The 22,885-nt window shown below is 38.2% G+C and overlaps 1 long non-coding RNA gene across 1 annotated transcript; it reads right to left on the bottom strand.

Annotated features, from left to right (window-relative positions):
* Positions 1 to 14,584: 14,584 nt before the first annotated feature.
* Positions 14,585 to 15,259, bottom strand: LOC132155700 (uncharacterized). The gene is made up of 2 exons (XR_009437342.1): positions 14,869 to 15,259; positions 14,585 to 14,709 (listed from the first exon to the last, which is right to left on the bottom strand). It is a non-coding gene; the product is annotated as an uncharacterized LOC132155700 (long non-coding RNA).
* Between the last annotated feature and the right edge of the window lie 7,626 nt (positions 15,260 to 22,885).

Genomic DNA, 22,885 nt, shown 5'->3' with positions numbered 1-22,885 from the left:
ATAAAGACACAGGGTTTTCCCTCGCTAATTTGATAGTTTCCTAGAGCCTCAAATGCTAAAATAGCTTAACATTTAACTTCGGTTTTCAGTGCTTATATTTTAGTTACTTTTAAACGTTTCTGACAGCTGTTCGTCTACTAATTTTTGTATAGCACAATTTCATATGCTTAGTTTATATTGCTTCTACTGATATGCTACTGCTTTTTCACTCCATTACAGCTCTTCCTCTTCAAAGTTATTGTCAGCTCAAGATAAGGTTGTCACCCTGCAGAGTTTTCAAGAAGCTGATTTTAAGGACATTCATGTTACAATGAGGTACAGTTAACACATCCTTACTGATATTAAAATCTTTTGCTGTTTTACTTGTATATTTGTTGCAGGCCTAATGCAGTCACACAACATATTTAATGCAGACCATGCAATTCTTTTTGTACAATTTCATATGCTTAGTCTATATTGCTTCTGCTGATATGCTACTGCTTTTCTGCACCGTTACAGCTGTTGATTCCTCTTCAAAGTTATTGTCACCTCAAGATATAAAGTGTCACCCTACAAAGTTTTCAAGAAGCTGTGTGACGGATGTTCATTTTACAATAAGGTAATTGTGAACTTTCTTATTTTTAAAACATTCTTTATCCTTGGTTTATTACTTGTGACATGACCTCTATATATGGCCTCTTTAATCATTTATGTTATAAGATGGCATGTGATTTACATATGTGATTATTTTTCATCTGTACTTGCTGCCCACTATTAATCTCTTTGGCTCCATTTTTCCTCCTGTCTTGTGTCTGTTTCAGATGAGCAAAGAGTTCACCATCGATCGTCTGCAGTCATTCTTGGATGGACTAGATGCCTTGTTGTCTTTTAGAGCTGTACAAAGCAGCTGTAACATCAAGCAGGAGCTTGAGCCTTAGCAGTTATACAGTGCCTTGATACGGAGGTATGAATAAAAATGAACCCAATTTGATCAGTTTGCACTAATATAAGTGTTGTAATGTATGATATATATATATATATATATATATATATATATATATATATTGGAGTCACTCAGTCTTGTTTATGATTGTATGTAGGACACAAATTGGAACAGAAGAAAAGCTGCCTTACTTGGACTTCTACACTTCCTGTCAGAGGAGACTTCTGAAATATTCAAGATGTGTGATGTAAGAAAATATATTTAAATCTTGTGAATGTACTGATGATACTGAATTCATTGTAGAGCAGTATGTGTAGGGAAAAAGTAAATCAGCTTAACTATTTCAATATATTTATTATTTTATCCCAGAATCAGTAATAATTTATGCTAAAATGCTTTTTTGACTGTCAGTTAATCTAAGTACTACACTATATATTGTGCCTAAACATGTCATCAATAATATAATGTACAAATATAACAAAATATTAAAGGTTTTTTTTTTCCTTTTTTTTTTTTTTTTTGCTTTATCTGGAATCTCAAATGCTGAATGTTGGTCAAGTGTTTACTATAAGGAAAAACCTTTGAGCATTTATTGGTAATAGACCAATTTCACATGTGTGTTCTTATTGCTTTTAGTGAGAGTTTACTACATGAGTATTATTCAACACAGTCAATGACCATGTATTGTGCAAATCATTCAAAGGTCAGAAAGCTACATGTACTTGTTTATATAGAACACTTACAATCTTTAAAGTGATTGATGAGCCGTTATTTTGTATCATTACACACGGCCTGCCACTCCTCATTTTTCCCCAATTCATGCCTTTTTCTTTCCCCCTCAGTTACATTTTCTATACCTCTTTTATACCACTCATCTACCTTTCTTCTAGTTCTGTATATTATTAGAGAATCTTTGATGTTTTGATGAAATGGATGTTTAAGCACTTGTGTTCTTAAATGGCTTTTTAAAACCGGTTTTCTTACAAGAATTTGTATTTTCAAACCAATGTTAAAGCTTGTACATTACTTGAATTTATTTCAATACATTTTTTACATTTTTGAGCAGACCAGTTACAAGTCTATTTATTATGAGCTGATTTGAGTTTTCATGAACTAATAATGTAACATAGTAAGTTGTTTTAACTCAGAGCATCAAGTTGAAACAACAAATGACCGTTAGTTTAAAAAATTGTAAAACTTAACTTCTTGAGTTGAAACAAAGGGTATCTGTAAGTTGAGTTAACTCACATTTTTAAGGCAGCAGGTGAACTTTCGTTTATAAGTTTAACCAACGTGAAATGTTTTACAGTGTAGATTGATTGACATGTTTTTAAATGTGTTGTACTAAATGTGTTTATACTTATGTTTTAGACAATGGAATTTTTTGTGAAGGAAAAATTGCAACAATAGAATTTCTGCCTGTTAATTGAAACATTTCAAGGTAAGTAACCTATTTAAATTAGGTTAATGATAATTATTGATACATAAGTATGTATTAATGATACATAAGTTTTAAATTTTCAGTTTTCAAAGGGTAAAGGGTGGTAAGATTTACTCACATTAGCTGCAAATATTGCCACAAATTTTCTGGAGGGAGTGAAAACTGGTTCAGTCTGTCTCTTAGTGCAAATGATAGTAGATCCCCACAAAGACTGTAAAAATTTAAACTGTAAGCTTAGTTTTTGTTTTTTTCACTTGTGCTTTCTCTGTACTTTTGTCATTTAAAGGCCTTCGTGCAGAAATTGTCTTTAAAACCCTTCCTGCTGTCTGCACCATACCATACAAATGGAAAAATGGTGTGCACATCCAGCCTGATCTCACAATCAAAACGTACATATTTAGACGTAAATTAAAACTGTCCAATACGTATGTGCCTTTACGTATTTACAGTTTCGTTTGCATATTATCTGGAAGTAATTACAGGTTCAATACATATCTAAATTTACGTGAAAACAACCTCAAATACGTACAGATAGAACGTGTTCTCTGACCAGTCAGTTATCCATAGAAATTGGCTCATGAAGCTGCTTTTCAATGCGTATCTGATAATGTTTTTTATATTTATGCATATTTTCCCTTTTTATATATATTTTTTGATAAATGTAAGATCCCTAAACCCCACCCGAACCTAAACCTACCCATTTTATACAGAATGTTAAAAGAATAAAACATAAAACACAATTTTAGCAAAAATATAACATTAAAACGTTATTTTGAGCCACTAACGTTAATCCTACACCTACCCCTAAACCTACCCATAACCATTTCTTAAAATACCATAACGTTACTGTAATAAATAAACAAATAACAGACAAACAAACATAACGTTAATCATTTATTTTTTGTGAAAATATCAAAAGTGGTACCAAAAGTAGTTCAAATGATAATGAGTTCCAGTCGCAGTCCTCTCTGGAGGTAATAGTTTTTACAGGGTACAGAGCAGAATTTAATTTATTAACCCGTGAAATTATGTATCTGTCTTCTCTCCGTGAACTGGCTCAGTACTGAATGTCTACCAACTGAAACACGGCATGTCGCAATCTGTGACGAATTATGTGAGAACCAATGAGCATTTGATATCTGTGCCGTAAACCATGTCGCAACGTTTCTCGAGGGTGGTGGCGCTATTTTCAAATTCGAATCATAACAAGCGTGGGCTTTGACTGTGACGGTCGCTGTTGCTGAGAATGAAGATGAAGATCGATTGATAAAGGGATGAATTTGGATATGTTCCTTGCAAAAATCTGGATTCTAAAGATATGGAGTACAGCAAACAAATAAAATGGATGTGATTTGTAATTTTATGCTGTGCTTTTGTGTATCTATGGTTGTATTGTCAGTCATTGGATAGGAGAAAATCGCACAGCAAAATATTACAAAATGGTTAAACAATTACATAAATTGTATTCATTTTAAGGTTTCAAAGTGTAGTCTCGTTTAACATTATGTAATCCCCCGAAACGAGTTTGCAGCATGCACAGAAATGTTATTTCCTATTAAGTAGATGAGTAAACTGCTTTCAAAAAATTCAATAGAAACATGTATTGATATGGCCATTAAATACAACAGATTTAAATCATTAAAGCCGCGATTTTAATATTAATACATGGGAATTCATATACATTCACACTTTACGTTAGATTATTTAAGTTTTTTTAGCTGCTAACACGTAAGTATTTGTACGTTTTACTGCTATAAATAAGTCAAAGTTGTAAGTTTTTATGTGCATGAAAACGTAAGTAAATGTACGTGTGGTAGAACCACATTTAACGTAAAAATACACACGTATTCTCATGAGATCACGTTGGCACATCATACACGGAAATGAAGCGGTCCTTCATTGACATTCAACCTGTAAGTAAAAGCAACACTTAAAATTACAGTGCCCTGTGTAGTCAAGTCACTTTATTTATTTTGTATAAGACACACGTTATACAATACAAATCGTTCCAAGAAGATATTTAAAAAAAAAATGACAGAATTTTAATTTATGGGTGAATTATCACTTTAACCAATTTAAATTCGCTGTAGCTTTTAACTCATTTAAATTCACTCATTTGTAAAGTGAGTGTATCAATGAAATATAATCACAATGCATGTTAAATGAACTTTTTTTTAAAATTCTTTTAAGGTTGGCACTAATTAGTGCTGTACTTGAATCATGAGACAAGCCAGAATCCACATGTCTTGGTGCTTGGTGACAAGGAAAACTCCTCCCAAGTTTTTATTATTTTAAACGGGGAGGCGATGGAACAGAAGACGATACTACAAGCAGTTGATCTGTGTTTCAAATTTTTCTTTGAATATGACATCTACTACCCAAAGCCCTCTGCTCATATTTGAGAGTTTTTGGAACACACAGTCTTTAATAGTTTTTTTGCACACTGTCTCCTCCTTAAAAACTTTGTATTTTGTAATCAGTAAAAAACTTTTATTTTATTGATCATCAGTAGGTCCAGCAGCTGGTATATTTTTATTATTATTACTTGATATTATGATTATTTTTTGTTTTATTATTATATGTTAGGTTCATTTTATTTGAAAGTCGTAATATTTGCCAAGTATGGTAACCCATATTCGGAACTGGTGCTCTGCATTTAACCCATCCAAGTGCACACACACAGCAGTGAGAAGTGAACACACACCCGGAGCAGTGGGCAGCCATTTCCAGCGCCAAGGGAGCAACTGGGGGTTCAGTGCCTTGCTCAAATGCACTTCAGCCATGAGTATTGAGGGTGGAAGAGAGCGCTGTTCATTCACTCCCTCCACCTACAACTCCTGCCAGCACAGAGACTCAAACCGGCGACCTTCGGGTTGTTATACCAACCCATAGTTGGGTTACAGGTTGGGTTATTTTTAACCCAACATTTTTTAGTGTGTATGAACAACATAGACATAGCTGCCAACTCTCACGCATTCAGCATGAGACTCACGCAATTGACCCAATTCTCACGCTCTCACGCCACACCCCCATATTCTCACGCAGACTCATGCAGCAGTGAGGAAAAGAATTGGGCCGCATAATCTCGCAAAGCAACTCACAGAGAGACCAGACAGACAGTCTAGTTATTTTTTTTTTTTTGACAATTGTAAAGGGAAATACACAATTTATTCCCATAAACTGTGTAGTCAGCCGTTCTCCCTCCCATCTGAACCGTGTGAATTGTGAATGCTGGCAGGTCAGTGAGTTACAGAGCGCTTCTTGTCTCCGTCCAGTTTAGGCTAGTAACTAATAGGCCTATGCGGTTATATAGTTTATATAGAATTAAGTTAGCATTAGCAGAGTTGTTTGTTGCTGCAGCACTGAGCAGTTATTTTACATAACTTTATCATAAAAAACAGTATCTGGACATGCCTAGTAACGTTAGGACTGTCAAAAAATAAAAAATAAAAAAATATTTTCGAATATTCGTCAAATTTTAAATAAAAATCCACATTTTTAGGTGTGCGTGAAGGCCCACTCACCACTTCTGTCTCATCATTCACCTCGTGCATGCACTGTTGTACGTCTCATAAATTGCCTACACGCGCCGCGGGCGGGATGTGCAGCTGTCCGCGAGCCCTCTTGATGAAAAGGACATATTGCAGCATGGATGCGGACGGCCCAAGTATATTTTGGCCTTTATCAGTGCAGCTCGAGATGCGATGACAATGTAAGTTTCATTGCATTATAATTTTCTTTTTAGCCTTTCCAGTTAAAGCCACTAGATGCAGTGCTGCAGCGACGTTCTTTCAAAATATTGCGGAAAAAAGAACAACAATGTGGAGAAGACGTTGTTTACATCAAAACCTAAATCAAGCTGTTCACATAGAATGCATTTCGCACACTCGCGTCTCTCACAAGAGAGCCGGATATTTAGAAAGCCATGTAAAATTAAAATTAACTTTTTAAAAACTTATCTCGAGAATTTATGGTGGGTTTTTCCCATCCCACTGCATCTCATGTTTTTAAATGTAAAATGGACTCTGTGATTGGCTTTTCGCGCTCTGTATTAAACTATGCATGTATACATGATGCTGTTTTGTTTATAGTGGTTTAAGCAACTTAATTATAACTGGTTTATAAACATTGTTTTTAAATATTATTCACTTAATAGTCATGTATTCTAATACATTTATTAAACATGCATTAGTAATATTTTACTATGTTATATATTTTTACATATAAGGCTATGGTGAAATATATTTCTGATTCTATAGCATCCAAATTCATTAGACCTTCCTCATCTCCAGCGGGGGCGGGGTTCTTTTTTGTGGGGAAGAAGGATGGGTCTCTGCGACCGTGCATTGATTATCGAGGGTTGAACAACATCACGGTAAAGAATACTTATCCTTTTATTGTTGATGTCTTCAGCTTTCGAACGATTGCAGGGAGCATCAATCTTTACAAAATTGAATTTACGTAACGCTTATCATTTGGTTCGCATAAGGAAGGAAGGCTCTCCAACTCGCCCGCGGTCTTCCAAGCACTCGTCAATGACGTGTTGAGAGATATGGTTGATCAATTCATATATGTTTACCTGGATGACATATTGATCTTTTCCTCCTCTCTCCAGGAGCAAGTTCAGCACGTCAGACGAGTGCTTCAGAGGTTGCTAGAGAATGGGCTTTTTGTCAAGGCGGAGAAATGCGTATTTCATGCACAGTCCGTCCCCTTTTTAGGGTACATCGTCTCGTCTGAGGGAGTGCGTATGGATCCTGACAAGATTAAGGCTGTGATAGATTGGCCAAGTCTAGATTCCCGTAAGGCCCTACAGAGGTTTCTGGGATTCGCCAATTTTTATTGACGTTTTATTCGTAACTTCAGCCAACTAGTCGCTCCTCTGACCGCCTTGACCTCACCCAGAACGACATTCAGGTGGTCCGATACAGCGGAAGCTGTATTTGCCAAACTCAAGAGCCGCTTCGTTTCGGCTCCCATCCTCGTTGCCCCTGATCCATCACGGCAGTTCGTGGTGGAGGTCGATGCGTCAGAGGTGGGGGTAGGAGCAGTTCTTTCTCAACGTTCTGCCACAGACGATAAGGTTCACCCTTGCGCGTTTTTTTCTCATCGTTTTTCACCTGCCGAACGTAATTATGACATTGGTAACCGGGAGTTTTTGGCTGTCAAGTTAGCACTGGAGGAATGGCGGCACTGGTTAGAAGGTTCTGGGGTACGTTTTATCGTTTAGACCGTTCACAAGAACCTAGAATACATTAGAACTGCTAAAAGACTCAACTCTAGGCAGGCTCGGTGGGCACTTTTTTTCGGTCGTTTTGACTTTTTTCTTTCGTACCGCCCGGGTTCCAAAAACATCAAACCCGATTCTTTATCTTGTATTTTTGACCATTCCGAACGCCCGTCTACTCCCAAGTGTATTTTACCCGAGACATTAGTGGTCTCCACTCTCAGATGTGAGGTCAAATCGAGGGTCATGAAGGCCTTAGAAGGGGTAACACCTCCGCCCGATTGCCCACCGAACCGGTTATTTGTGCCTGAGAAGTATCGGTCTGAAGTCATTCAGTGGGGTCATTGCTCCAGTATAGCTTGTCATCCAGGATTCAATCGTAACAGTTTTTTGGTTAAGCAACGATTCTGGTGGCCGTTAATGGCTCGTGATATCCGTAGTTGTGTTTTGGCTTGCTCGGTTTGTGCCACTGGTAAGACGTCCAACCGACCCCCTGATGGGTTACTACGACCGCTGTCAGTCCCTTCGAGACCCTGGTCCAACATCGCGCTAGATTTTGTCACCGCCCTCCCGCCCTCTCAGGGCAAGACTGTCGTTTTGACGGTCGTGGACCGGTTCTCGAAGGCGGCTCATTTTATCGTCTTGCCCAAATTACCTTCAGCCAAGGAGACAGCGGTTGCTGTCATAGATCACGTCTTTCGTTTACATGGCTTCCCGATGGACGTGGTCTCCCACAGGGGTCCCCAATTTGTGTCCAAATTTTGGCAAGAGTTTTGTAGATTATTGGGGGCAACGGTTAGTCTCTCTTCGGGGTTTCATCCCCAAAGCAATGGTCAATCAGAGAGAGCCAACCAAGATCTGGAGAGAGTGTTGCGATGTTTGGTTTCCAAGAATCCTTCCTCTTGGAGCCAACAACTTTCTATGGTGGAGTACGCCCATAACTCGTTACCAGTGTCAGCTACGGGCCTTACTCTGTTTGAGTGTAGTTTAGGTTACCAGTCACCAGTTTTTGCCAGTACGGAATCCGAAGTCGCGGTCCCCTCCGCTCACGCCTTCGTCCAGAGTTGTCACCACACTTGGACTAGAGCCCGTGAGATTCTCCTCCAAGTGGGGGCGCGCACCAAGGCAAATGGCCGATCGCCTCCCGTATATGTCGTCGGTCAAAAAGTGTGGCTTTCTACTAAGAATATTCCTCTCCGCTCCGTCTCTAATAAGCTTGCCCCAAAATTTATTGGCCCGTTTCCTGTCACCAAGATCATTAGTCCGGTGACAGTCCGCCTCAAACTTCCTCCTACGTACAGGAGAATTCACCCCGCCTTCCATGTATCCAAAATCAAACCCGTGTTTTGGGCAACCAATTAATCCGCCGGTCCCGGTTCCTCCCCCGCCGCGTCTCGTAGATGGGAACCTACTTATTTGGTTAGTCGTATTCTGGACTCGAGAAGGAGGGGACGCGGATTTCAGTACCTGGTGGACTGGGAGGGTTACGGTCCGGAGGAGAGAAGTTGGGTTCCCGCTAGAGACATTCTGGATCACTCTCTGATCGATGATTACAATCGTCAGGTAAGTCCACCAGGGAACGCCAGGAGGCGTTCTTAGGGGAGGGGGTACTGTCACGGTTCATGAATTCACTCTCTCTTTCGTCTAGCGTGCTGTTGTGTGTGTGTGTGTGTGTGTGTGTGTGGGCGTGGTCACTGATCAGCGATGATCAGTAGCGCCAGCTGGTTTCAATTGTTTGTTCCTATATAAGTTCAGTAACTGGTGTTTCATGTTGTCAGATCGTTGTTTCTCCCCGGTGTGCTCCCGTGCTGTTCCTGTGTCCTTTGTTCCTGCCTAGTCTTCCTGTCTTCGTCGTTCGTTCCTGGATCGTCACTCAACACTGGATTACAGCTTCTTCACGAGGATTACTCACTCACCGGGATTCAAGGGATAGTCACTGGACTGAGCACCACCACCTGTTGTCCACCGAAGTCCCTGCGTCATCTGTCCATCAGCCTTGTGTCCGCCCGCCTGTGTCTCCTGTGATCTTGCTCATTACCTGACCTTTGTGCTGTTTGTCAATAAATACGCCTTGCGTTTACATCCTGTGTCTGTCATACGTTACAGTATTAGATTGTTTTCCAGGTTTGAAACCTTGTAAATGGTGATCTGAAAACTGGTGTGCGAATGTGTGAAAAAAAGTTTTGAAACTTTGAAAACAGAGCTTTGCAGGCTTGCAAAGTGGTAAAAAAAATCTCTTCAAACATAATTTTGTTTTTGAGTTTTCCTTCTTCAGAAGTGCAACACTCTTTTTAAACCAAAACTAAAATTAATTTGGTATTTAGGATTGGACATTTGGTATTTAGGATAGGGCATTTTGTATTTAGGATTGGGCATTTTCTATTTAGGGTTGGGCATTTGGTCATTTAGCCATTTAGGATTTAGGTTTGGGCATTTGGGGATTTAGGATTGGGAATTTGGTATTTAGGATTGGGCATTTAATCATCTGGGGAGAAAAGAAAGGATGTGATGTTCAGAACATGGTAACTACAGTAATTATCAAAGTGGGAAGAGATGCACCCCGTTTGGCCAGGGGTGTTTTTACACCACAGACAAGGTTTGAGAAGGAAAAAATCATTATGAAAATATAATTATATTTTCTTACTGGTGAAAATCAGATGGTCAACTCTGCTTTCTCTCAGGTACATCACAGTGTAAGCTTCACATGCTTGTTTTGTTTGAACTGTGTTTAGCCTGTTGGAGTATGGCAGTGTGAATTGGCCTTTAGGTGCTTTGAAAAAAAAAAACCTGATATTTTGAAAATGTTTAAGCAATTAACATTAAATTCTTAAATCTTAAGTAATTCTTACTTTCTCTATTCTTGCAATATTCAAGTGTTCATGTCCCCGAATAATATCTGCATCCACCGAAGTCTGAAGAGAACACAATATGCTAGTAGACAGCCATTCATATGAGAGAGAGGTCTGGTGTGGAGGTGGATCTGGAACTGACTTCTCTTGATTATCTGTCTTCACAAACTGCCCTGAAATACAATTCAAACATTAACAATGATTGTTATAAATGTAACGTAAGGCTCTTAAATTCATAAAGCTCATTTTGGATTCTACAGCTCATTTTGGAAATATACAACCCGAATTCTGGAAAAGTTGGGACGTTTTTTAAATTTGAATAAAATGAAAACTAAAAGACTTTCAAATCACATGAGCCAATATTTTATTCACAATAGAACATAGATAACATAGCAAATGTTTAAACTGAGAAAGTTAACAATTTTATGCACAAAATGAGCTCATTTCAATTTTGATTTCTGCTACAGGTCTCAAAATAGTTGGGACGGGGCATGTTTACCATGGTGTAGCATCTCCTTTTCTTTTCAAAACAGTTTGAAGACGTCTGGGCATTGAGGCTATGAGTTGCTGGAGTTTTGCTGTTGGAATTTGGTCCCATTCTTGCCTTATATAGATTTCCAGCTGCTGAAGAGTTCGTGGTCGTCTTTGACGTATTTTTCGTTTAATGATGCGCCAAATGTTCTCTATAGGTGAAAGATCTGGACTGCAGGCAGGCCAGGTTAGCACCCGGACTCTTCTACGACGAAGCCATGCTGTTGTTATAGCTGCAGTATGTGGTTTTGCATTGTCCTGCTGAAATAAACAAGGCCATCCCTGAAATAGACGTTGTTTGGAGGGAAGCATATGTTGCTCTAAAACCTTTATATACCTTTCAGCATTCACAGAGCCTTCCAAAACATGCAAGCTGCCCATACCGTATGCACTTATGCACCCCCATACCATCAGAGATGCTGGCTTTTCAACTGAACGCTGATAACATGCTGGAAGGTCTCCCTCCTCTTTAGCCCGGAGGACACGGCATCCATGATTTCCAACAAGAATGTCAAATTTGGACTCGTCTGACCATAAAACACTATTCCACTTTGAAAGAGTCCATTTTAAATGAGCCTTGGCCCACAGGACACGACGGTGCTTCTGGACCATGTTCACATATGGCTTCCTTTTTGCATGATAGAGCTTTAGTTGGCATCTGCTGATGGCACGGCGGATTGTGTTTACCGACAGTGGTTTCTGAAAGTATTCCTGGGCCCATTTAGTAATGTCATTGACACAATCATGCCGATGAGTGATGCAGTGTCGTCTGAGAGCCCGAAGACCACGGGCATCCAATAAAGGTCTCCGGCCTTGTCCCTTATGCACAGAGATTTCTCCAGTTTCTCTGAATCTTTTGATGATGTTATGCACTGTAGATGATGAGATTTGCAAAGCCTTTGCAATTTGACATTGAGGAACATTGTTTTTAAAGTTTTCCACAATTTTTTTACGCAGTCTTTCACAGATTGGAGAGCATCTGCCCATCTTTACTTCTGAGAGACTCTGCTTCTCTAAGACAAAGCTTTTATAGCTAATCATGTTACAGACCTGATATCAATTAACTTAATTAATCACTAGATGTTCTCCCAGCTGAATCTTTTCAAAACTGCTTGCTTTTTTAGCCATTTGTTGCCCCCGTGCCAACTTTTTTGAGACCTGTAGCAGGCATTAAATTTTAAATGAGCTAATTAAGTGGATAAAAGTGTAAAATTTCTCAGTTTAAACATTTGCTACGTTATCTATGTTCTATTGTGAATAAAATATTGGCTCATGTGATTTGAAATTCCTTTAGTTTTCATTTTATTAAAATTTAAAAAACGTCCCAACTTTTCCGGAATTCGGGTTGTAGTTATATCGGTAATATGCAGCATGCACGATACAAGGAAGTGGTCAGTAACATCATCACTTTGAGATATGATATCTATATCAGTAAGGCTTCTTTATGAAAAAATAAAATGAATAAATTAAGTTGTGTTATGGATTCAAATAGTTAGATATGCTAAAACACCGAATTTTGTAACAATAATAAGATTTTTTCTTTTTACTTTTAATAAATTGACGTGAAAATGTATATACTATTAAAAAGGAGTTGAGAAAAATTAAATTGGAAAAAAAATTTTTTTTTATTAAAGTGGAAATCAGTTTACTAAATAAAAAAACCTGACTGACTGCTACTTTAAAAGGATATTATTTGTGTTTATTATTTATTTTTATGTATACTATATAATTTTTTACTTCCCTGTCAATTGAGTTTGTGGCAAAACCTTTTGCAGTATTAACATGTTGTTTATACCTACATAAAATGTATTAAAATAGATGTTATAAAGTTATAAAATTTCATAAAGTTATCTTCACCAAGAGATACATTAGATTTCTTTTGCATGTCTGACAGTGTAACATTAAGCAGAAGTATTTCTAATGAGTTAAACCTGTATCCTGTTTTCTGGGTAACATTTCTGGGAGAATATCACTATATATTGTTGCAACACCTCCACCACGACCAGTCTGACGGGGCTCATGTTTATAACAGTAGTAGATTATAACTGGAGTGGACTCATTTAAACCAATATAATCATTTGGTTTTAGCCAGGTTTCAGTCAAGCAGAGTACATCAAAACTATTATCTGTGATCATTTGATTTACAATAACTGCTCCGGTGCGAGTGATCTAATGATTTTTTGTTTATTAATTTAGCATTTTTCTGGTTTAATCACAATCAGATTTTTTTCTAGAGCATTAAATTTATATTTTGACCTCACTATTTGGGGAATAAACCAGTGTGAATTTTTTCAACAAAGACGATGACAAAAAATATTCGTTAACAAACATTTTTCTGTAACTAAGATGAGACGTTGATAAACTAAAACTAATATCTGATGATAAAAACTTTGTGCTTCGTCTATGTCAATAAGACTAGATGGGACTATAATATTATTTCAGGTCTACCGGATATTCAAAATATAGTCGGACTCGTAACCCAAAAAAAGGCTACAGGTTCGAGTCTCATACTGGCAGGGATTGTAGGAGGGGGGAGTGAATGTACAGCGCTCCCTCCCACCTTCAATACCAAAACTGAGATGCCCTTGAACAAGGCACCGAACCCCCAACATCAAAAAATGGCAGCTCACACAGTGTGTGTGTTCACTTCTGTGTATGTGCACTTTGGATGGTATAAATGCAGAGCACGAATTCCGATTATAGGTCAAAATACTTGGCCACATGTCACATCACTTTTTATCACCCTCCTAATAAAGTATCTATCCGAGTCATTAATGTTAACCAACAAAAGATGTTAAATAAATATGTACAGTGAATCTACTGTATCTGAAAAAAAATTTTTAATTTGTTTCTCTGTCGTATTTGTCTTATTGTCTATTTCTGCTTCTTTCAAAAATTATAAACTATATATGTTATATATGAACAACTGTAATTTTTTATAAGTTGCTCTCTTTTCACTACTGTTAAAAGGACAGTTCACCCAAAAATGAAAATTGTCATTTATTCAAGTTTTTCCAAATTCAAATTCAGATTCAAATTTCTCATAAGCTTAATTGATTTGGTCTAAAGAGAGAAGAATTATTTTTTTTTTGTTTGAAGACTACATATAAAATAGCTATCAAAATAAATATTAACTGCAGTATGACTAAAAGTAAAAACTAAACGTAATGACTAAAAGTTGAAAAAAAAATACAATGACTTTTCATCGACTAAAACTAGAACAAATCTATGAAAGACTCAAATGACTAAAATGTGACTAAGACTTTTAAGCATTTTCATCTCAAGGTAAAGACTAATGCTAAATCAAAAATGCCTGTCAAAATGAACACTGGAACAGACACAGTCTTTATTGATTGGACCGCACAAGTACTTCTATTTAAGTGGGTAGAACAAAAGTCATCATAGCAGTTATTTGAGAATTGGCTTACTATGGAGCAGAGTGTCCTGGAGATGTTGTCAAACAGGATATCTAAAAAGCCTAGGACGCTCATGTCTTACACTGTGAAATAGGGTGAAGGACATCTGGGAAGATCGCGTCCTGGGTACACCGGGCCTTTGCAGAGAACCACACAGAGTAGAGATGGTAGGAGGGTTAGCTGTATACTTACCCTGGACTTATGAGCATCAACCCCTGAATGTTTCCAACACAGCTCTCCACTCGCTCAGCTGGGCCTGCTTCTCCACGATATCGTGGATCTGTTTCTTCACGGCCTCCAGCTCCTTATTAGAAATAAACAAACTAGAGAATAGGGGAAATGCAGAAAAGAAAAATAGTAATATGGAAAACATACAAACATATCTTAAGATACCAGAATTCACATGTTTATATTTTACAGATGCATGATGATATATTGTAAAAAATAAATATGAAGTTATTTAATAAGCTTTCTCGGTTCACCTGTGTTTTCTATCTCTGTCAGCAGCTCCCATTCGAAATTTTCTTGGAACTTCCCCTCTGTTTTAGAGGGTTTTTAAGACACTCCTGAAATCACTCTACAATTTTTTTATCAATATTTATTTACAATAAAGAATCAGAACAAGCTTGAAACAGTGATTTGAAATAGTTTCAGCCCATTTTAGACCGCAAGTGACGTCACTGATAGACTCTACAGTGCAGACTTTTAGGTTAAATTAATTAGCTTAACATTACTTCATTTATCTATTGAAAAATTACCATCAAAAACATTTGCAAAGCAATCAAAACCGATCCTTTACGCATAAGATGTCATTAAAAGCCCAAACTTTCATTAATGAGAGCTCAAATCTATTATGCTATAACGTTAATTATGTTTCTACAGTATATATATATATTGTGTGTGTGTGTGTGTGTGTGTGTGTGTGTGTGTGTGTGTGTGTGTGTTCAAAATAAGCTAACTAAACTACCACTAGGTTAACTGTACACTACTTTCATGTCATTTACTGTTTATAATAGGCTACACTACGTCTATACCACACTTTTTTTTGCACTTCTGGTTAGACACTAACTGCATTGAATTGTCTCTGTATTTGGACTCTACACATTGACAATAAAGATAAATCTAAAGTAATCTAAAGGTGTCTTGACATCTCCCTTATCAATATTCACTGTGAAGGCTACTGACTGAATATGTATCATTACGAAGTTCTAAACCACAGTTACTCATTGCGCGGCTCGCGAGCCGCATGCGGCTCGTCAAGCTATAACTGGCGGCTCGCATAGTATCTTACAGTATCACACTGCCACTTGCCTTCAGAGCATGTGAGGCGGGAGCGAGCGGGGAGCGCGAGCGGGCGGATCTTGGACAGAGCGCAGAGCGGCAATTTCAAAAGGATGGTGGACGGAGCGTCGCATTTCCCGCTCCAATTTCGCTCTGCTCACACCACGAGTCTGAAGCATGCTCATTCAAGCCTGACCCTGAATCCATTAGTCTTGCGCAGTCATCAACAGTAGACTATTTTCAAGCAAAACTCGGCTCAATAATGGAGTTCAAAAAGTAAAATGAGAATTCATACAGGTGAAGCACGCATCAGTCAAAAAATGCACCACGAAGAAGAAACATATAGGCCTAGCCTCGCACTGGACTATAAGTCGAATTTATTGAGAAATGTATAAAAAAAATAAAAAAGAATCTTATGGACGGGACAGTTCTCCGTTACGGACGTGAGCGCTCTGACAGCGGTACTAAGACTGCTTTAAAACTTTCACTGAGACCTCAAACAGAAAGCACAAAGCCTGTTTTTAAATTTTATTTCGTTTTGTATTAATTGTATCTTAATTTTAATCAAGGTTTCATCAACCAATTGTCTGGATTTAATAAGAAGTAGCTAAATAGGAAATAGATAACCACGATACGAAGGAGCCGGTGTGAACCTGGAGTTTGTCTCATGAATGAACCGAAACTCAGTGTAGCAAAGAGCTATCTGAATTACTAAGGCTAGCAAGGTATAGTAGTGAACCAGGTGTGTCGGTCAGAACACGCAGAGCAGAGCATCAGTTTCAATATGTTTAATAATCATAAAGTATGATGATTAACATTAGTGAGGGAGACAGCCTTTACATAAACTGCAGTTGTTAAATGTCAGGATACTGTAATATGAGCTTGGTCACGATGAGAGGTTTGGGTATTTTGTTCAGTCAACGGGCTGCTGTATAATACTCAGATTAGATGAATATTCTTAGCTCTGTTCAATCTCTGTAATGGCAGCATCTGAGAACATCGAGATGATGGAGCTGAATCAAGTGCAAGATATATACTTCCAGAAGGGAATGAAATGTACAGGCTATCCACTGTGTGATCTTTACTGCAGTTGGTTTGACTCACGACAGGCTGAATGATTATCAAAGGATGAGAGCTTGATGTATTGTAGATATGTGCTGGACATATGCATACAAGTTTGTGGATGTGTGTGGTTTATTCCTACAAACACAAAGAACAGGAATCTAACATCAGTAATTAACATAATAAACTAACATATTGACATACATTATAGGCTGCTACCCTCAGGCTGTAATACAATAGTAGAAACACTGAATATAACAACACATTCACTGATATCTACATGATCTATAATATGGGTGTTAACATTGTAACTTCAACTGCAATCATAACTACCTCAGACGCAGCACATCTCGTGCAATAACTGCGTCACAACTAACAAACAACTATAAACCAAACAACAGTGTAAAACGATCGTTACTCACTCCTACAGGACGCACACGGCACAAATACAGTCAAGCTGAGGCTGATAAATGATAATGAACGTTTCTGGCACTCGTACCGATACGTGATGCGCGTATTTCAAAATCAAAGTCCTCAACAGATTCAATGCAGCAGCATTCTGTTGCTCTCTTTATCGCCTTTTGCACACTCAGCGTATAGCCTACTTGCCTCACAGACCCGACAAATAGGCTATATATAAAGCTTGAAATGTCTACTTTTAAACAAAACAATTCAAAACGAAAGAAAACAGACTGCTCTCCCTCCCGTATGAAATGTGCATTTCTCTCAGGCGCGTTCACTAGGCTACTGCGAAGATCACGAGTCAGCATCTTTCTAGCCGACAGACATAAAAAAAAAAAAATGTCTTCTGCTATATTTTACATATTCATAATCATTAATTTTGCCGGTTCGTTGTGACAGCTTTTAGGTGCCCTTAAATGTTACATGAATGCATCAGCACTGAAAACAGATATTTTTTTTTCTTTTGGGGGCATTTTGTTTGACATGCATGCCAGCTTTCGCTCATCCCACTATTAAGGTAAATCTGTTCTTAAACTAAAATGTATTGGCCGTGTTATTTCTTTTTTGTGGGATGTCCAATTTATATGTAGAAATGCACATTTGCAAATGTGACTTAGTATGTTGTCGTAAAAGTGGCTCGCCTTTTGATTTTGCTCTGCCAATGTGGCTCTTGTGAAAAAAATAGTGAGGATCACTGTTCTAAACCATAAATAATAAAACCACATGACATTTCTGTCAAAGTATGTCTACTTGAAGTGTCTACTGTGTGTTTTGATAATAAATATTCAATCATTTCGTTAATAAATATTTATTTATTGAAACACAAAAACAATTTTAAAAAAGTAATACTTTTTTTTTTTAAATCCTGATCCCCTCTCTAACTACATTCGTCATGGGGAAGAAAAGTGAGAGGCCATGGGGGTGGATGGCTAGGGTGATACATGAATGGCACTGAGGGGATTAAGAAGGGTGGGGGGAGAAAGAGCAGTGACTATTGAACAGTGTTATGTCTACCAATGTGAACATGTATTAAACTAAAGACAAAAGGCACATACACAACCCCAAAACAATTTAACAATCTTCAACTGTTTCAAGTTAAAAACATGCTGAGAGGTTTAATCCAGCATCACCCCTACTGGATTAAGACTCTCAAGCCTTCAGCTAAATTATTTAAAAAAATATCATTACCCCTAGGTGATAAATGAAATTCGTCCCTTAGAAACAGTTGAGGCTTGTTAAATACAATTTGAGGGTGATGCACAATACCCCCCTGCATTCCCAAGACAAAGGTAGCCATGACACTGTTCACCCATTTACGGAACTTGTCAATTATCCCCGGAAGGCCCGATCTCCACCGACGTCTCTGAGTGATGTCAGGCACAATGGTCATCTGAGGGAAACGCCGATAGAGATGTTGCAGATCCTGCTTCATCGCTGCGACGAGATCGATGCTCTTCCTGCATCCCAAGTCATTCCCGCCGCAGTGAATCAGCAGGACATCCGGGGCTGCTCTTCCTCTGAGGGACCGGTAGAAGAAAGGAAGGAGTCCGTGCCATCGAAGTCCACCCCAGCCAAACCAGTAAACCTTGGCCGCTAGGCCAAGACTGGCCCCGATGGTCTCTCTGGCCCTCTCTTCCCCACGACGAATGTAGCTACTCCCGATGATCCAAATCACTGGACCTGTTAATAGCATACAGCATTCACAATCAAAACACTGTTTTGTCAGTATGAGTAAACAGATTTTAACACACAAGTAACTTGTCTCTGGCCATTGATTTATTTATATCCGAACAAAACAGAAAAAAAGTCTATGCAAATATACAATAAAACACAAATTAATTGCTCTTATCTGTTCATTGAAATAATAATAACAATAGGCATTACACAAGGTTAATTTATTATTTTATTCTCTCTTACAGTGTTGCTTTCCATATTTTATACTATATATTCTAAATGATACAAAATTTATATGGCTTACCTTTGTTGGTAGCGTAGTTAGCCTTGGTTTTAGTTTTTTTTCTTTCTTCTTTTTCTGGTGTTAGCAGAAGAAAAGTTTGTATTTTTACCTATGAGGAAAGAAAAATGAAAAAGGCAACCAGATGTTATTGGTGACATTCGTTATTGTCCATTTATTATCTATATGTTATTTAACAGGCCAAAGCAGACGCCTTTGTCCAAGCGATTTGCTGAATAACTTTTTTATATGACTGATTCGTCCATTTCTCTTGCGATGTAGATGTGTAGATAACACTTAACGCCATTTTGTGGTTATATTCGGCGCCCATTAACGTTATACAACATCATGTGCATCAAAAATGTAATTCTATTTAAAATATTCAATCCCTGGGCGGTTAAATAACTATTGGGTATGAATTCATATCAGTTCTTGAACATAATTTTACATAACTTCTTAATAGTATGCATTAACTTAATATGGCGTACTGGCGTTACATTTTAAAATACTATACAAAATAATTAATCAGAATACTTACTCCTGCTCACTCACGCCAAAGAACTACCCGGTCAAGCTCGCCGTCTCTGCAAGATTAACGATAGCAGTTTGCACACACAGCTACTAGAAGATTTACATCTGTCAGACAGGTTGCTGACGTCATCACGCTTAGTTTGAGTCTGCGCGTCAGAAACAGAAGTGCTAAAAATCGCTAAAAATGGGTTTCACTTGTCTCAATTGAGTTCCAATGGGGTCGCTGTGTCCATTTCTTTTACTGTCTATGGATAAAATGTCAGGACACCGGATATACGTTTCTCAGAGACATTTCCTTTCACTCGCGATGCGGAACAGACGATGACTTTTATTCAAAACTGGAAAATCCGAAAGTAAGTGTTTTTATCTCATTTAAAATATGTATTTTATAACATCACATTGATTTAAGGTAATAATTATGTGGTGTACACTCCTAAATCTTTTCAGAGCGATATTTCTTTTAACAAGTGATGCGAAGTAGACAGGAAAGTTGGTTTTAACAAGCAAAAACACCGTAACAGTTAAGTGATTTACCTCATTACGATATGTATTATATAAGATAATCAGGGCTTAATTTGTGCCAGTGTTGTGCCCAATTTTGCCCCCCTGCCAAATTATTACCCCCCTCGTTCAAATCGTTACCTGATTGCCTAATCCTAACCCCACCCCTACTCCTAAATAGAGCTGAAGTCCCGTCGGGTTCGGGCTTAATTTATATAATCTTATGCGGGCTCGGGTCGGGCTCGGGTTTGCGCTTCGGTTTGTGAGGTAAACGAGCGGTCATGCAATTTGTTTCGATTAGCGCGAGAAGGATGCGAAAATGGATGCTGAGTAGGTGTAACGGAGGTTTGCCTCTGGCGATTACGTTTTGGTTGCACCAGCAACTAAAGCAAAGTCTGAGGTTTGGAAAAGTTTTGACCATGTTTATAATGAGAATAATGAGTGAATAAGGACGCACCATCAGTGAGCGCAGGAACGCGCTGAAGACATCTACAGTAGATTCAATAATTTTCCTCAACAAAAACATGCAGGCTTAGCCTAATCGCTGTGAGTAAAGGTTTTTCAAATGATAACTAAATATTCATTGAGTCTTAAATGCATAATGTGGACAGAGTATTTACGCTAATGTTGGCATTATTCTTTTATTAAATGTCAGCTGCTAGTGGCGAAGCAAATCCGGCGGAGCCTTTATCTTAATTTCGTTATTGCCAAATACCAATCTTAATTTAAAATTTATCTTAATTTAATTTGTTTTAAAAAAACTAATTTTTATTGGTGCGTTGGTCTATTTATAGGCTAAATGAGCCTATGCCTATTTAGAGCGCTGAGATGTTACGATGTTACAGAGGACTTATTTTATTTTTTTATTCCAACTTCCAAGTGGCCTATTGTCTAGTTATTAATAAATTATGTTAAAACACTTATAAATGACTCATTCTTGACAAAAAGAAAAAGAGCTGTGTGTGCGCGCATTTGAATAATGTCGGGCTGTAAACGGGTTAGGGCTTTAAAAAAGCTGTCAATCAAAATGTACTTGTCGGGCTCGGGTCCTGTTGGGCATAACTTTTAAGGCCCGATTACAGCTCTACTCCTAGACCCATAGACATCATATAGGTAGACGCCCCATCGAACGCTACTGCCTATGGGCTAGTTGCATATCTCCGCCATCTTGGATTTCCGGTCTTGCGAGTGTGTGCGTAGATATTTCCGGTTGTGCTAAACATCAGTGCAGAGAAACGGAGAAGTCCAAATATTACTTTCTATATGTTTACAGGATTTATAATATCACTTCAAATGCAAATAAGATATACACTGCTATTATTACTATACTATAAATGTTAACTGAACCAGTGGATTTGAAACTTGTGTATGTTTGGGACTTGTGAATGAATTAAATACACTAATGTTCACTACTGTTCACGAGATGAAAGTTGAATTCATGGTGTGTATACACAGCTACAAAATGTACAGTCGTGGCCAAAAGTTTTGAGAATTACATAAATATTGGAAATTGGAAAAGTTGCTGCTTAAGTTTTTATAATAGCAATTTGCATATACTCCAGAATGTTATGAAGAGTGATCAGATGAATTGCATAGTCCTTCTTTGCCATGAAAATTAACTTAATCCCAAAAAAACCTTTCCACTGCATTTAATTGCTGTCATTAAAGGACCTGCTGAGATCATTTCAGTAATCGTCTTGTTAACTCAGGTGAGAATGTTGACGAGCACAAGACTGGAGATCATTATGTCAGGCTGATTGGGTTAGAATGGCAGACTTGACATGTTAAAAGGAGGGTGATGCTTGAAATCATTGTTCTTCCATTGTTAACCATGGTGACCTGCAAAGAAATGCGTGCAGCCATCATTGTGTTGCATAAAAATGACTTCACAGGCAAGGATATTGTGGCTACTAAGATTGCACCTAAATCAATAATTGATAGGATCATCAAGAACTTCAAGGAAAGAGGTTCAATTCTTGTAAAGAAGGCTTCAGGGCGTCCAAAAAAGTCCAGCAAGCGCCAGGATAGTCTCCTAAAGAGGATTCAGCTGCGGGAATCGGAGTGCCACCAGTGCAGAGCTTGCTCAGGAATGGCAGAAGGCAGGTGTGAGCGCATCTGCACGCAAAGTGAGGCGAAGACTTTTGGAAGATGGCCTGGTGTCAAGAAGGGCAGCAAAGAAGCCACTTCTCTCCAAAAAAAACATCAGGGACAGATTGATCTTCTGCAGAAAGTATAGTGAATGGACTGCTGAGGACTGGGGCAAAGTCATATTCTCCGATGAAGCCCCTTTCCGATTGTTTGGGGCATCTGGAAAAAGGCTTGTCCAGAGAAGAAAAGGTGATCGCTACCATCAGTCCTGTGTCATGCCAACAGTAAAGCATCCTGACACCATTCATGTGTGGGGTTGCTTCTCATCCAAGGGAGAGGGATCACTCACAATTCTGCCCAAAAACACAGCCATGAATAAAGAATGGTACCAAAACACCCTCCAACAGCAACTTCTTCCAACAATCCAACAACAGTTTGGTGAAGAACAATGCATTTTCCAGCACGATGGAGCACCGTGCCATAAGGCAAAAGTGATAATTAAGTGGCTCGGGGACCAGAATGTTGAAATTTTGGGTCCATGGCCTGGAAACTCCCCAGATCTTAATCCCATTGAGAACTTGTGGTCAATCCTCAAGAGGCAGGTGGACAAACAAAAACCC

The sequence above is a fragment of the Carassius carassius genome, chromosome 13 (assembly GCF_963082965.1).
Source record: "Carassius carassius chromosome 13, fCarCar2.1, whole genome shotgun sequence".
Classification (NCBI taxonomy): domain Eukaryota; kingdom Metazoa; phylum Chordata; class Actinopteri; order Cypriniformes; family Cyprinidae; genus Carassius; species Carassius carassius.
This window is presented reverse-complemented; position numbering and strand designations above follow the sequence as displayed.